General features: G+C 38.7%; 1 protein-coding gene across 3 annotated transcripts in view; it reads left to right on the top strand.

Annotated features, from left to right (window-relative positions):
* The window catches only part of ctnnd2a (catenin (cadherin-associated protein), delta 2a), a 272,067-nt gene that overhangs the window by 87,516 nt on the left and 167,984 nt on the right, over positions 1-16,567 (top strand). The window lies entirely within an intron of this gene.

The following is a 16,567-nucleotide window of genomic DNA, read 5'->3' as shown; positions in this document are numbered from 1 at the left end:
AGATATGGTTAGGTTAGTGCAAGTCTGACTCTAAGTCCAAGTATTGTTTTCTGAAGTAATAGAAAAATGACTGTGTGTGTGTGTGTGTGTGTGTGTGTGTGTGTACGTACTACTAGTGGTAGTAGTAGTAGGGTGGGCCTATCATATTACTCATTATTCACCACACTGTCTTCATCCTTTGTATGTGGTGGTTGATTTGTGTGTCGGTGGACAAGATTTGTTTGTATGTGTACTTGTGTGTGTTTGTCTATGCGTCTTCTTAAACGCTTTCAGGTAACATAAATTCCATGTGTTTGTTGGAGTTTCGTGGTCATAATTTCCCTGTTGTATTCAAATATACAGACTCGGTGTGTGCATATAAGTATGCATCTTGAGGTCAGTATTAATGTGAGTGTGTTGTAAGATAAGATCTATCATGAGCACACTAACATGCTAATGTTGTCTGCACCATTGTATAGTTTCCTTCGAACACATACACACACAAAACAGCATACGCATCAAGGATCTTGGGTTTTTTTTTATTTTTTTTTTATCCTCTGCTCTGTTAAGTGATGTTACTGGAAAAGGACATTGTTGCTCCTGCTGTGCAGTGCTTTGGCAAAACACTGATGTTGCTGCCGAAATCACACACACAATGCCCTCCCACAAACATAAACACATTGATGGTGTTGCACAAATTTCACTGATCTTGAATTTTGTACATATCCTATAGACAGATGCATAATATGATGTTAGAGTCTAACAGTATAACACACAGCTGTGCACCTTGTCACCCACTACTCTCTCACAAACACACGTTGACAGCTCTGAAGGCTTGATAGCGCAAATACTTTGACACAACCCTTGGCAACATTGCTAAAGGTGTGATAGTACACACCTTCAATCACACACATGCACGCACACGCACACATGCACATAAATATACACATGCAATCACATATGAGCATATCAGCACAACACCAAAATCCTTTAAAACACTACTCCAATTATACATTTGATATTTGTGCTGCCAAAACACTTTTAGATAAATGAAAGAGACTTCCTAAAAGAAAGAGGGGGTAAAGATGAGGACGGAGGGTTGGATGATGGAGGGAAGATGGTCAGTGTGTAGCTACCATGCATTCTTTTTTAAATTTTATGCTCAGTATCTGTCCCTCTCTTTGAACTGAATGACTGTCCCTTCACATTCTCATCCATTCAGGCTTTGCTTCCCTGTAAATAAAAATCCTGAAAAAATATAAAGTTTAATGCAAAGCTGTGATAAATTATTTACTCTTTTTGGGTTGTTGGGTATGCGTGTTTGTGTGCATGTTTTTGTGTTTGCATGAATTTTGCTGTCATGTCAAAGAGTCAGGTTCATATAAATTCAGAATCCCTCTGACTCCCCCAGGCAGCTTATTGCATAAGTACACAAACCTGAGGGGGGGAAGGAAACAGTGTGTACCAAAAAAAGAAGACACTTTTGAACTTTCGAAATTCATTCTGTTTGCTGCTGTTGAGTCTCAGATGGGACTTTTGGTGATGAAATTTAGAGGCTTCTTTTCTGGGTTTGTGTTGAAGTTCCATTATTTGGATGATATACCCAGACATTCATTTAAAAATCAGCCAAGTGCCAATATTAAACAGTAAAGCTAAGTTTCTTAAGGTTTACCGTTCTTGGCATAGTAAGATGATAACAAATACATTTGTACTTGTTTAATTTTGGGCTTGCTGTTGCATCTTAGTGTTATGTTAAATCTTTACACAAACTCCCACAATGGTCTGAAATTATGCTTTCATTAAAGGAATATTTAAATAAATTAATTAAGCGTACCTAGACATGTATTGGAATAACTTAAATAAAAAAAGAAACTAATACATATTTGATATTTTCCATATGTAAAATAGGAGTTTGCATGTTCTCCCCGTGCAGTGTGGGTTCTCTCCGGGTTCTCCGGCTTCCTCCCACTCAGTCAGAAAACATGTTGAGGTTAATTGTTGATTCTAAATTGTCCATGGGTGTGAATGTGAGTGTGCTTGGTTGTCTGTCTCTAAGTGTAGCCCTGTGATAGACTGGTGACCTGTCCAGGGTGTCCCTTGCCTTCGCCCTAAATCAGCTGGGATAGACTCCAGCCCCCCCGCAACCCTAGTGAGGATTAAGCGGTGTATGGATGGATGAACTCACTCAATGAGACATACATTGATTTCTTTCATATTTTAAAGACATTCATTTTTAAAAAATGTTTTAGTGTCTTGTTGTTACCTTGATGTAAGATAGTGTATTCTGTTTGTAAATTTCAGTCAAGCTTAAATGCCCATCTTTTGTCATTATGGTAAGTTAATAAATTAGACGAGGGATGTAATGGCAATTCCTGGTGCAAATGCAATCACTTATCCAACACATGAATCACATATGCAAATAATTGGTCATGAGTTACTGTTACAGAGAGAATAAAGACCAATTCAAGACTTTTAAATGTTTTCATTGTTGTAAGAAATGACAAAAATGTTCATTTACATATTTGTCTTGGTTTTACAGTTTAGGGCAGCATTATCATTTAGATTCAGCCTATCACGTTTTTACGTATTTGCATTAATTTAAAGCTACAACTCATCTTTGAACTTTCTGTTTCTCTTTTCTGATTTACTTGGGTTAATAACGTGGAGGGAAAAAGCCATCCCAATCATTAATCTAACACATATATCATTTATGATTTTGGACAGATCAGTCAATATTTTTGAATGAGGCTTACAGGAAAGCAAAGAACCAAGACTTGATAGAGTCATGTAGATGAGCTGTCTTGACCTATTTAAATATTTTTCAGCAAGTTTTTACTTTGGGAAGGACTTTACCCCCGCTTGAGCCCAACTCATGAATATATTTGTCTAAATTTTCTTTACCAGAGTCGCTCACAACATATGTTGCAGTTCTGCAAAAGTTGTATTTTTTCCAACATTTAACATGTTTTTTTTTCTTCTTTCTGAATTCGTGCATCTGTCTGGGTACATTATGCTTGTGAGAATGTCTGCTTGTCAGTAGCAGACTGGCAACTAAAACAGCCTGGGAATTTGCCCTCAAGCAGCCCCAATTTGACACACCAAATTTGAACTGACACATGTTTGTCGATCAACAAATCCTTAATTAAAACAAAATAATAGAAAAAAATCCACAATCTGTTCATTTGTATTGTTTGTGCTAAGCTAAAATGTAAAATACAAAAATTAAATATTCAATGTTTGCCTTTAGATGTTTGTGTGTCCACAAGCAAAAATTCTAATTTGAATTAATCTAATAATGACTTGACACTTGCTGTCATTATGCTAATTAAAATATTGCTAAATAACTTATTTATTTTATTTAATGTAATGCAACCATAAGTAACTTGAATGAAGTATTCCATCCTGATTGTGTGAGTTATTTATTGTGTTCTAATTTACTTTACCGTTACACAGTAACATTCAGTAGTGCCCCTCTATTTTGAAAGCTGGTTCCTGCTCCTTCTTCCTCTTTTTTCTTGCTTAGAGCCATGTTCACCTGTTTGTTTAGATTGTATAGTAATTAACAGATCATTGTGACTGTTTTTTTTTTTTTTTTATCATGTTTTGCTGTTATTCATAAAGTGAAAAAGAACTGATGAGTAGAAAATGACTAAATTTACATGTTTATCATACCTATTTATAGTGATAATTGACGATTTTTTTTTAAACACTTTGAAATGTTTGTGCACTGAACCTTATTGTTAAACCATGGAAAAGGTCAAAGCTGCAGCTGGACTCTTGTGTTACAATGTCAAGGTTAACAAAAACATTTAGTTAGTTCATTTAGCTAGTTCACAGCACAGAGCTTGTAAGCCTGTTACAGGACCTGCTCCCTACTCACTCCTCTCTAAACCAGTTCTGGTGGGATTTTCTTCATGTTAAAGGGAAGTTTATCCTTCCCACTGTTGCTAAGTGCTGCTTAAAATGAACTCTTTGGATTTGTTGGGTGTCACTCTATAATTTTGTAATGTTCTTGCCTGACTATGTGGCATGTCTGAAGATGATAAATGTTGTCAGTTGGTGCTGTTTACATGAGTTAAATTGAATTGAACTGAACTGATGTTTCTGTTTCTCACTACTTCCTGAGTGATGGACACCTTCAGTTGTGATGGCAATGTGATTACACATTTTTCAAGCCATGTTGCTGCAGCTAAGATAACCTATTGAACATCTGTATATAGGCAAATAAGCTAAGAATACTAAGGTAACAAAAAAACTGTTCGGACCCTAATAAGATTAACCCATATGGAAAAATCCCAAACTTTCCAATTGCCAGTTTGCACAAGCTGCTTGTGGATCTGTTTGTACCTGTCTGCTGTCTAAAAAGTTGCAATATGATTATCACATCAGATATAGAGGAGTGGCTGAGCTGACAACTTCTATATGCCAGTAAGCCCACATCCATCCCTGCACGTGCTCAACTTTGTCAATGCATGTCAAATCCAACGTGTGATGTGCATTTGCCTTCCTTTTTGTGCTTATGCACATACACGTGTACACATGACAGCTTCAAATTTGATTGACATCATCTTTTATACTGATTCCAACAGGATTTGGGGAGGGGGCAGGCCTAAGTATAGATATTAGTGTCTGCAATATAACTGTGAACGATCAGAGAGAGTCTGATGCTATTCAAAGAGACAGCGCTAACCTTTCCCATGGTCTCCAACATCACCACTCATTTTCCTCTCCTTCATCAGGGTCTCCTTGATAGGCAGCAGCTAAATATAGAGTGTAGTTTCAGGCTTTGAACAAATAGGAGGTATAATAAAACACAGTGTAAAAATGAAGAAACAGATGAGATAGTTGGATTGCGAGAGATGAAGAAAGAAAGATTGTTAAATAGACAGACAAACAATAGGGGCCTGTTATTATATATAACATTTTTGGCATTTCATGAAAAGCTTGCTCTCATTCTTCTAGTTATAGTTCTCCCTCCATGACAGTCTATATTCTTTCAGAGAAGGTTTCCTGTGGGCTTAAAGCTGCCGCCACCATATTCACTCAGCAGTTGGTCCATTACTCTGTTAGAAGCCTGTCAGGGTGAAAGTGAACTCAAGAGCACTTGCTACCCTGTAGCTTTGTGTGTGTCTGTTTGTATTATTTTTCCAAATGTGAGGGTTTTCTGTGTCCCCTCTGTTTGTGGGTTTGTATTGCACATGCTTGGAGCAAGTGCTGTGTTTATGTTTGCGTGTCTGTGTGTATTCTTGGCAGCTGCTGCGAGCCTGCATGTCCTTAGTTGTGTTCCGCTCGATAAAGCAATTCAGGCATCTCCATGGACTCCTCCTCAGAGCTGAGGACCCTAAAAAATGCCTGACTGTGGTGCAGAAACCCAGGGCATTACTGACTTAACATCTGTTCACACTGTGAACTGTTGGCATGCAACACAACACTTTACAGGAAGTAAGCACACCCTGGCACACATACACACCCACATGCAAGCCCATAGACTCCAAACAGCATGCCGGGACTAATTTATCATTTTTCTAACATTAGTGGTAAGTGGCAGCCAGTGGGAAGCATTTGCTCCTGCTGTCTTTTCCGCCTGACTGGCTGTGCAGCTCAAGCCTCCAGTGCCCCTTTAAATCATACAACTGAATTTCTGGTTTATATATTTCAATTAGCATCCATCCATTTTTCACTATTATGGAGTTGTCAAGACAAACAGTGATGCAGCATCAAATGATGTAATGTTAAGGATATGAAATTTCATTTTGTACATAATCTAGTGGCATACAGCTTCCCTCCCATGAAGATAATTTCATGAACTAGCTGCGTATGTAGAGGGAGATGATTTCAGTCAACACATAGATTATCACAGGATCTGGAGTTCTGGATTGCATCTATTGCAAACTAATGTCAAAATTGACAACATATTGCTGTTCCGAAAAGTTCCAGGATGTGTGTAAAACATTTAATCACATTATTCAAGTTAGGCTGAACTGAAATGGACAATGCCAGAGAAACTGAATTACCTTTTAAACTAATTGGCATTGTTGTGGATTTCTTTTTTTCTAAAAACTAAAGTGCAGTTCTTAGTGCACATATTGGTGCAAAGACAAGAAAACTGCTTGTTTCTCTTTTTCCTCACCAGTATTTTTGCAACTCACTGAGCCATAAGGCAAATAACTGTACAATTCCTTGACATATTCAGATCATTAAAGGTCCCGCAGCCTTTGTCTGCCCTGCAGTGACCTTGCTAGGCATTCTGGGAGACATTATTGGTTCATTAAAGCACTGCCCATGAACTGTTGAGGAAATAATGTGAAGCCAGCCACTAAGCTAATCGTGACTTGGGGCAGTAGATTATCAAGGCCATATATGAGATGTCACATAAGTTTATGGATTCACTGGCTAAATTAAATTATTTTACTGTCTTATTCCACTGGCTAAAAGCAAGAATAGTACCAGCTTGATGCCTCCTGGCTAGTATTATGGAATATTTATGTATATATGATATGATAGATGATGAGGTTTGGATATCACAGCTATGAGGTATGCCCAAGAACAAATAATGCGCAGGACGAACGAGACAGAGTGCATTTCTTGCAGCCGCAGTGTCATTAAAGGAAAAGGGAATGGCATGCAAAAGTCCGTTATAATTCACCAATTATTTGAAAGCAGAAAGGTCATGTCAGATAACAGGAATCAAAGCCGTGGTAGGCAGCCCTTCAGTTGGTATGCAGATGACAGGGGAAGTTGAGCGAAACAAATGTGACCTCTAAATGAGTGTTTTGTTGTGCTTAATGGAATTGTTAGCGTTTAGTGAAGAGGGATGGGGGTATCACTGCTGGGGCGGGAGAAGGCAATCCAGAAGGCGTGAGGGAGAGATAGAGGGAGAAAAAGGAAGGACAGAGGGAGAGGAGAAAAGAGACAGACAGAGAGAGAGAGATGGCTAATAAATAGCTTTCATTACTCGGTGGCAGCCATAGAATAGGTTCACTGATTTATTATTTTTCATTTTTCCTGTTCTCTCACTGTGTGTCTGTTGCTTGTTCTCATTGTCTCACTTTCTCTCACGTTAGTCTTTCTCTCACTTCACACATCTGTTTCTCTGTCCTCTAGTTGGATCCTTATGCTTTACAAGTCACTGTATTATCAATTAACTGAACTCTCCCTGTGTATTCAGTTACTTGCGACACATTATTTCAATTACTGGATATCAAGTCTCGATAGTACATATGGAGGATATGTAGGAGCGTGTGTAATGATTACTCCTCACTAGTTCTCATAAGCTCTGTTGACAAGACATTCCCTTTGGCCATATCATTTATGTATCCTGCAGTCATGTATTTATGGATAGGAGCAGGTGGATTATGTCCATTTTGCAACAGACAGATCCTTGCTTCAGGCGGACACTGAATTTCCTGCTACTGTTGATGGCTTATGTATGTATCTTAGAATCACAGGGTAGTGAACAAGACAAAGAGCAAAACTGCTCATATGTCTGCACACACTGAAAGAAATACATGTAGACAGTTTCATAGCAATATGTAGAATATATTCCGGCAGCAGGACATTGGTGGTGCATGTGTGAGTTAAAAGCCACAATCTTTGGTAATAGTAGGTAATAAGTTAATTAGAACTAAAGCATTAAGGTCGGCTCACTAGTGGGTTAGCAAAGGATGTTGAGCCCAAAGTCAGAGATTTTAATGTCATATAAATGGTCGTAGTAACTGAGTAAGGAGTTCATATTCAGAGTTTCAGATTTAAATTAGCTGTAAGAAGTCTTTCACTAGTTCTTTTCCTGATGATTCTCTATGAGCGATACGGATTCTCAGTAGAGCGAACAAGTTATGTCTGCAAACCTGTTGAGCCATGCATTAGTAATGCCACTGAACGAAGCCGCACACTTACTGTCAATTTTACACTGCTTGTATTGTAGATAATAGAACACAGATTAGAAAATTGGTTAGCGTATTTGTGTTTATCACAGAGAATAGTCAATCAATAACATTCGTTTTAGTCTGATTTGCCCACAACGTAAAGTGATTTCCATGTTATTTTCATTATGGAAAAATGTCAGACATAAATGTCCTTTCAAGTTTCATGTCTAAATGTATTAGATTTAAAATGTAAGAGCTCTAATGTGCAGCTATCATATTAGAAATAAGCAGCTGCATTAAGAGTGCACTGAGTAGGAAAATATATAAATATATATTAGTGTTTCCTCTGCAATCATTTAGGAGTGGCGGACTGCCATTCCTAAATCCTAGCCGTCACTCCTTCAAATTTTTTTTTTTTTCTTTTTTATTGTCGCAAATACACCACCGCCACGTGGACTCCTATGGTAAACTACAGAAAGCTATCTTGCTCAATATCTACTCTCTGGCGGTTAGTACGACGTTAATTGCTCGCGAGAGCGCGGACTTGAAAGTGACGCTGTTTATTCTGCTCATAGAAAAGAGAAAAAATGGCTCGGTTTCATCTTGGACAAATCTGACATTAGAACGCGCTAGTTTACTTATTTTAAAGTCATTTTTTTTCAACACTGGTCTGGACAACTCGGCCACCAACAGCAGCAAGTGCAGCCTGCTATGTGGGACGTTCGGGGAACATTGTAAATTGTAGAGACTATCGATAAGAAAATGTTCAACCGCTCATATGTTTTGCCTGTGACAAGGTGGGAAGTGTGAACAAATGAGAAAGTTGGTTGCACTGGTAAAAAAAAAAAAAAAAAAAAAAGTTAGTCTGGAGTCCTGTGTGGACTTCCGTGTGGCACGAGCGTTGTTTGGTTAATGGCTTCTTGTGCAGTGACTTATGGCATGGCTCTAACTTGGCTCCTGGCCAATGGAAAAGCAACCAGCTCTTTGGAGGTGCCAGATTTGAACCAACTAAGGACCTGGTTCTTCTTGGTGGAAAAGGGGTAGAGTCAGAGGAGGGTCATCTTGGAGAATAGGGCAGCGACTTACCAGAGAAAAGGTAGGCTCATTCGCTTAAGGTCACTCAGAATAGATTTTACAAGTTAAATGGACTTTTGCAAAACATTGATGGCCCGCCATTGTTTCATAACATACCGGTAGCTTAAGTTAATTGGGCCCGGGTCCAACTCAGTGTCGCTAACGTGAGTAAACTAATTGATAGCATTAAGCTAACATCTACACACCATGATGGAACTGCTGACTTCATCTTCAGATGAGCTTGTTCAAATGTTTCTGTAAGATGAGAAAGACACCTGATGAAAATGACGCTGGCCAGGTATCATTAGCCTTTTACTGACTCATAAATGATGATGGTTAGGTAAGAAGTAGTGTAATAATATATCATCAGACACAAACTAGAAACAATTTTAAAATGGTTAGGGTGTAGGAAAATGAGAGAAACAGTCTCATTATTGTTTCTGTTTGTAGGTGAAGACTGACTAGAGAAACAGGCTTCAGGGGAACAGCTTGCATCATGTATGCTGCTGAGCATCAGTGGCCACCTCTTGGAGAATTTCTCTGTAACAGCCTGAGAGCTCTTTAAAAAAAAAGTTACATTTATTTATTATTTTTACATTCAGCCTTTAAAAAGTCATTTTCAACTGGCCATTGAAGAAACCCTATAGAAAACACTGTATATAACTTGTATGATTAACAAGTTTCTAATAGCATTTCTTTCTTGCATCATATTCAGTATCAGTATTGCACTGTAATATATTACTGTAATATATCCTTACATGTGAGGACAGCTCTCCATTATGGCAACCTGTTCCTTTTGATTAAAGTAAGCAGCATGCAGTTTGTCTGTTTTGTGCAGAACAAGAGTCACATGACCCATCAAATGCCAACTTTTATGGGAGTATGTACAGAAAGTCTTGGGTTAACAAATAAAGTTGATTACCACCGTCATTACCAGCTTACACAAAGAAAGCCTGGCTAAGTCAAACTTGCTTTGTAGAACAAAGGAACAAATGAGCTCAACTCCAGTATGTGAATAATAAATTGCCGTAGCACTTGCTGGAACACACGTATACAAAATATTATTGTTGTTTGTATTTAGCTGTTTACACATTGTAAGTATTGTTGCGGAACTAGTATGTATCAAACATTATTGCCAAGTCAACATATACACAGAGATTTAGATTAAGAGACAAAACGCATGTGTGTGTGTGTGTGTGCGCATGTGTGTGTGAATGTGAGTGAGAGTACAAGAGGGGAGGAAGTGTGGGGGGTGTAAAGTTCATGTCCTGAGGCAATAACAGCTTTCTGATTGTGTTGTTCAGACTTACACATCTGCCCAAAGACCCATCGGGTAGGTCAGAGAAAGGTAAAGCCAGAGTGTCCAAGAGAGTGCATGTGTGTGTGTGTGTGCAAGAGAGAAAGGGAGAGCGAGGCAGAAAAAGGAAGCGAGAGAGAAATGGAACAAAAGCAATGAGTCACCGCACACACATGCTTGTCCTGCTGTGCGTTGGTGCCCAGTCCCAAAGCCCGTATAGGACTATTTATTCTAACCAAGCTGTGACATTTAGTTCCACACCAGCAGGGACCCGCTCCAATCTTTTTGCCGCACGTATGAGCGCACCCACACATACGCACACTTTTCCTCACCCTGTGCCCAAGACTTTTCTCAGGGGCAAACACACTTACTAGACTATAAAGTTGTCCTACCCTGAGGAACAGACATTCACACACTATGGGCTTAGTCTTCACACACTTTAGACTTGATCACAGCAACTAATGGACCCCTTGACACATGGGGAGCGGCAGAAACATTTTGAAAAATGCCTGCGTTTTTTGTCGTTGTATTAGTTTTTGTCTAACTTGCTTGAACTCTTCTCTTCTCTTCTCTTCTCTTCTCTTCTCTTCTCTTCTCTTCTCTTCTCTTCTCTTCTCTTCTCTTCTCTTCTCTTCTCTTCTCTTGTCTAAACCAAACCAAACCAAACCAAATAAAACAGCGTCAATACAGATACTATTCCACATCCATGGCCCCTGGCATAGAATATGTTAAAACAGGTAAGATAAGACAAAAAACAAGTTCACACATAGAACAGTACTCAGAAAGACACAGTTTAGCTTAGAGCCAAGGACCAAGACCACTGCTAACATACAGTAGAGCAGGTATTAAATACAATACCATTTTTGATATTTTCGTAGCTATGAGGATGTTGAACGAGGATCCATACTTTTAAGAAAGTCTGTGTGGAACCCCAGGGTGTGTATCAAATTTCTTTCAGGTTTCAGATTTAAGACTACATCCCTTATGCAGTGAGAAACAGTGGGTGGTTTCCATCACAGAAGTATCAGGTCGCATACCAAAAGAGTGGTGAAAGCGATGATCTTATGAGCCCCTGCAGGTACTTGTGTCCATTCTGGAACATTTTCAAAAACAGATACAGGAGAGTTTGGACAGATTTTAACTAGTACTGTGGAAAAAAGGCATTAAAATGCTTTCACCACTGAAGCAGAACCAGAAAATGTGGATGAATGATATCTCTGTAATCTTACAGAGTTAACCTGTGACTAAACTTTAGCCAGTTTTGATTCAGAGAGATCGGTGCGATGTACACTTTTAAATTGGATAAGCGAGTGTCAGGCACGCATGGAAGAAAAATGGACTCTCCTCAGTATTGCATCCCAAATATCTTAATCAGTTGTCATATTGAGGTCCCTTTCCCATGAGAGTTTAATAACAAACGCCGAAGGGCAATTTAATTCTGAGATTAGCATGAATATATTTGAGACTGCTCCTGTACCGTTTGGCTTGAAGGACATTATAGCATTCACTCCCCTATTTAGATTTCATAAGGAAGTGTGGGATTACATTATGAGTATAATGCTTAACCTGCAAATATATATATTTTAAAAAGTGGAAATAAAAAAAATAAATAGCAAATTTCTTTGATATACAGTGTGTTCCAAATCTGTTTTTTTTGTTTCATTGTATCCTGAGTTGAAGATGAATAAAACTGATTATCTGCAACTGCGCTTGAGAAGGATACGTATTGCATACTGAAACCTGTCCTTTCTTCAATTCTTAGCATAACAATTTGCTCTAAAAACAAAGCACAGCTGGGAATATCATTGTTTCTTTTGTATTTATTTAATTTAATTCAAAGACAGATAAAAGGAACTGATGATGGCGCTCGATAAAAGTCAGAGGAACACCAGCGTTATTAGGGGAACATAATATCTACAGCAGATTTTTCAGAAGTGATAGTTGTGATACAGAATTCTAAAATATCAACCTCTTGAATATATGCAAATCGTTGCATGACAATTTAGTAGTTGTTGAGATATTTCAGTCAAAGTGGTGGACTGAGAAACTGACTGATATTGCCGTGGTTATTATCATATAATAAAACCTAACAGATATACTTCCTTCACTTTTTCTGTCAAGTTTGTTTTGTGCTTAACATTGGCCCCTGTGTCTTTTTAATGACTCTGTCAGTGTATGATTTGATTAAAGTGTCTAAATATTTTATGAAGTCCTACAGTATGAGCTCAGTGTATTCCAATCGCTTTTACACTTCATCACTGCATTACATTAATGTGAAATAAGTTTACCGACACGGTGCAGTAGGTCCACACAGAGGTGATTTCTGTTTTATGTTGGATTTAATTTATTGGACAGGTCCATCACATTCAGACAGACTTCATCATGTGGTTATCATTTTACAGCCATTTTTTTTTTTTTCTACTCTCTCTTTCTGTCCCTGACCACCCTCCTGTTTTTGCCATGGCTAAAATACTATCCAATTACATTCCTTTATCTCACTATGCCCCACTCTCTTCTCCTGCGTTGGGTGATAATAGAGGGATCCATCACACCATTAGCTGCAGGCGGTTTTATAAGCTCAGCAAAATGCTGCATAGAGAGAACTCAAATTATAGGGTGCTGCATTATACCTTAAAATACGCCTTGTGTTTGGGCTTGTGTGTGTACGTGTGTGTCTGTGTGAGTGATGATGATACTGCAAGTCATGCTCCCCCCTAATGACTGATGATGCATTTCCAAGAGGAGAGGAGAAAAATGGTGGCAGGTGGCGACATCTCTCACAGCGCTGTCGCCCCCACTGTCTATCTTTCTGTCTGCCTCTCTGTGTGTTGTTTCAACTCTCCCCCCATCTATCTGTCTTTGCTCTTAAATTATGTGCTGGCTTTTTTGCATTTTTTTTCCCCCCCTTCATGGCATATTTCACTGCACATGGAGAAACCCTACCTTTCTTTTGTGTTTCCCTAAAATGACTTGAATTGCTGGAAGCCGAGTGTTTAAAAGAGAACTGTTCAGCTGAAGGCATTGAGACTTAATGAAATTAGAGAACTGATGTTTTATGGATGTGGCTGATTGAAAAGCGCACTTTTATCTCAGCAAACTCAACAAGAAAGTCAGAGGTCACAGTCAGCCGAAGAGCCACACTCAGGGATTTTTGATTCGGAATTGATTGTTGCTCAGGGACACTTAAGTACAGCCAATGTATACAAAGTATACTAGGAGCTTAAATCTTGCTTCTCCAGTCAATGGCTGATCTCTCAAAGAGTGACCAGAACTGTGCAACTCCTAATCCTCTTGCTTTAGAAAACAAGCATCGAAAATATGAAACCAACTGTCTTTGCTGATTTTAGTTTTTCTGTCATGTGGGTGCATGTCAGCCAGGTCCATCCTTACACCTCAACATATTTACTGTTATTGTGAGTGATTGGAAAGGTCACTGTTCTTACTTTGCTACTATGACAATAATAACTTTTTGTTTGGTGAAAAACTGCTTTCTTGTGTTGGACAAAATCATATCTTGCAGAACAGCTGTCAGATTTATCCTTTTTTGGGTGACAATGTGTGTAACAGAACTACACAGATTGAGTGTGACAAAAATGTCTCCGCTAACTGAATTAATGTGGCTCTCGATGGTTTTCAGTACACAACTTGGAGGAAATTGAATCTGACTTGCTCTGGTGCATCCTTCCAATCGTCTCAGCTTTCGGTTGCATCTTGCTCTCCGTGCATGTAGCGCGAACAATAGTAAACACTATATTGCCAAAACTTTTCAGATCCTACAAGTGATACACACCATATAGCATTTGAAGCTTGTTTTGTGTTACTGATTTCAAAAATGTATAAAAATAATTGCATATGTGGCAAGTTCAAAAGATTGTTCCCCCTTGTACCTGTGAAACACTCAGACCTTGATTAAGTCATTAGGCTCTAACTGACTTAGGACTTGTAAGACGCGTCAAGAACGGTTAGGAATAATCAGCTAATAATAATAATAATAATTTCAGAGCTTGATAAAAACTCTGAGTCTTCAGACCTAATGGTCACATTCAATAATCACGGGCTCCTCTAGACAACTGACTGGGGATCTGAAGATGAACTAATTGATGCTTACAAAGCAGAGAAGGCTATAAAAAGATATCAAAGCACATCAGGCTTGCAATTTTCATTCTATGAAATGTCATTAAGAAATGGCAATTAAATAGAACCGTGGAAGACATGACAAGATCTGGAGGACCAAGAAAACTAGCAGGACTGAAGGGAAATGCATAACTGCCAAATTGCAAAACAGCTGCGACACATGTGTTTTGACACCAAGATAAACACCTCTTTTTATTAAGTTCACAGAATATGGTATTTTAGCCACACTTTTTTTTAATGTTAAAAGGTGACACCAAAAAGCAGAAATATAAACAAAATGTGTAACAAGGTAGATTGCATTTAACACACATTTTGAGTTTCACATTAACGCACCTTTTTTTTTTTTTTTTTTACAACAATATTCGTATAGTAAAATTTAAGCAGTACATACATATGATGCTACAGGACAGAGGATTCAAGGAGGATTGTGAGTCAACATCTGCATGGGGATGAATTGCAGTCTATGTTTCTGTGCATATCACATGACAGGATCACAAATGAATGATAGAAGAACATTTAGGAGAAAAACCCGATCAGCCCCTGGAGGTGCCGAACATGTGCTGCTACAGCTGGAATAGGACTGAACGTTTAGCTGAGTGTTAGTTCATCTTACAGTCTGCAGCGTTGATCCACAAAGATGGAAGAGCCATCATAAGGAAGCATTAACTGCGCTCTCAGCACAGTAGCCAGTGGCTGAGGTATGCAAAGTACCTGGATGAGCCAGAGTCACTTTGGAAAGAAGAGTCAGCTAAGTGAAAGTGAAGTTTCACTCCACTGCTCTTGTTTCCAAGTATACCTTAAAATCCACCATGAGCTACTTCGAGAGACTTAGAAGCAGGCTGAAGCTTTTGGAATGGTCCTCACACTCCCCTGACTTGAAATTCATTGAAAATCTGTGGGTAGATCTTAAACATGCAGCACGTACAAGGCAGACTAAAAATGTGTCTGCAAGTGAAGAGTGGGTGAAAATTCTCAAGTAACGCACAAGTAGACTCGTAGCTGGAAACAAAAAAAAGCAAACTGACCCAGACTGTGACTGAATACTGGCTTAATCTGAACTTTTGCACATGACACAATTGCTTTTTTTTGTTTGTTTTTCTCTTGTGTTACATTTCATTGACATTTGAGGGTTCAGGTATAGGACTGTGTTTCAGTCTGTGAGATTTTCAATGTGTTCAGTGTTTTGCTTTGAGATTGTCTATCTCATATCTCTAATATCTCTAATAGCAGAGTGGATTCATTGAATTTCCCCTCCATGTTTGTCGGTGACATCAGCTGTCTCTCGGTTCTAGTCATCAGGTATTCAACTGCTGTATAGTATGTAAAGATCAAAGTTCCTTTTTGTTTTGAATTGATGTGACCAAATAATAGACCAAATAATGTCGCTCTGCCTGTTTGGGCTTCTCTATGTTATGTATGTTTATTCCTGAAGGAGTCAGCAGCTGGTGACTCCATGTCAACAGCAAGGAGACTGAGGCCTGCAGGGCCAACAGCAGCAGTGTGTGTGTGTGTGTGTGCGTGTGTGTGTGTGTGTGTGTGTGCACCCCTGTGTATGTGTGTGTCCTCGTGCTGAGGGGAATCGGGGGTGTTTGGTTCATTAAACATGCAAATGCATGCTTATCTTCCCCCAACACCAGATAGTGGTGAGAATAGATAAGAACCAACCAAACCGTGCCAGAGTCAGACACAGAGAGAAAAAACAGAGTGTGTTAAGGAAAGAAACCGAGACACAAAAAACAGAGCTAGAAAGAGAAAGTGTAGAGAAAGAACAGAGTAAAGAGGACAACAGAGAAAAAAAAAATGTTGCTTATTAACAAATTCTATGTAAGTAAAGTCACTAGAGATGGTTATATATTAGGACACCTGATGGCTGTATGAACACATGTGTTATCTGATTTTTCTGTTTGATATCAATAGCTACAATGCCCAATGATTACACTTTTCCCCCCTGTTTATCCATGAAACTCTACAGTTACTTATTTATTAGTCAGTTCTAATCACATCTGAACATAACATGTAAATATCCTTCTTGCTGCTGCTTTTGCCATTTCGTAAATTGCAGTGATTGGCCCAGGGGAGCCCTGTAATTACAGGTCAAAACAAGGTGATAAATATGCCACTGATTGGCCGTGAGGAATACTGTGTCATTCATATTTGCAGATGTGTTTACTGTTGTCTTGTTAGCCAAGGGAAAAAAAAAAACAAAACAAAAGTTGCC

This window comes from Stegastes partitus, unplaced genomic scaffold (assembly GCF_000690725.1).
Source record: "Stegastes partitus isolate 25-593 unplaced genomic scaffold, Stegastes_partitus-1.0.2 Scaffold68, whole genome shotgun sequence".
Lineage (NCBI taxonomy): Eukaryota > Metazoa > Chordata > Actinopteri > Pomacentridae > Stegastes > Stegastes partitus.
Note: the sequence above shows the minus strand (reverse complement) of the source record. Positions and strands in the feature narration are given on the sequence as shown.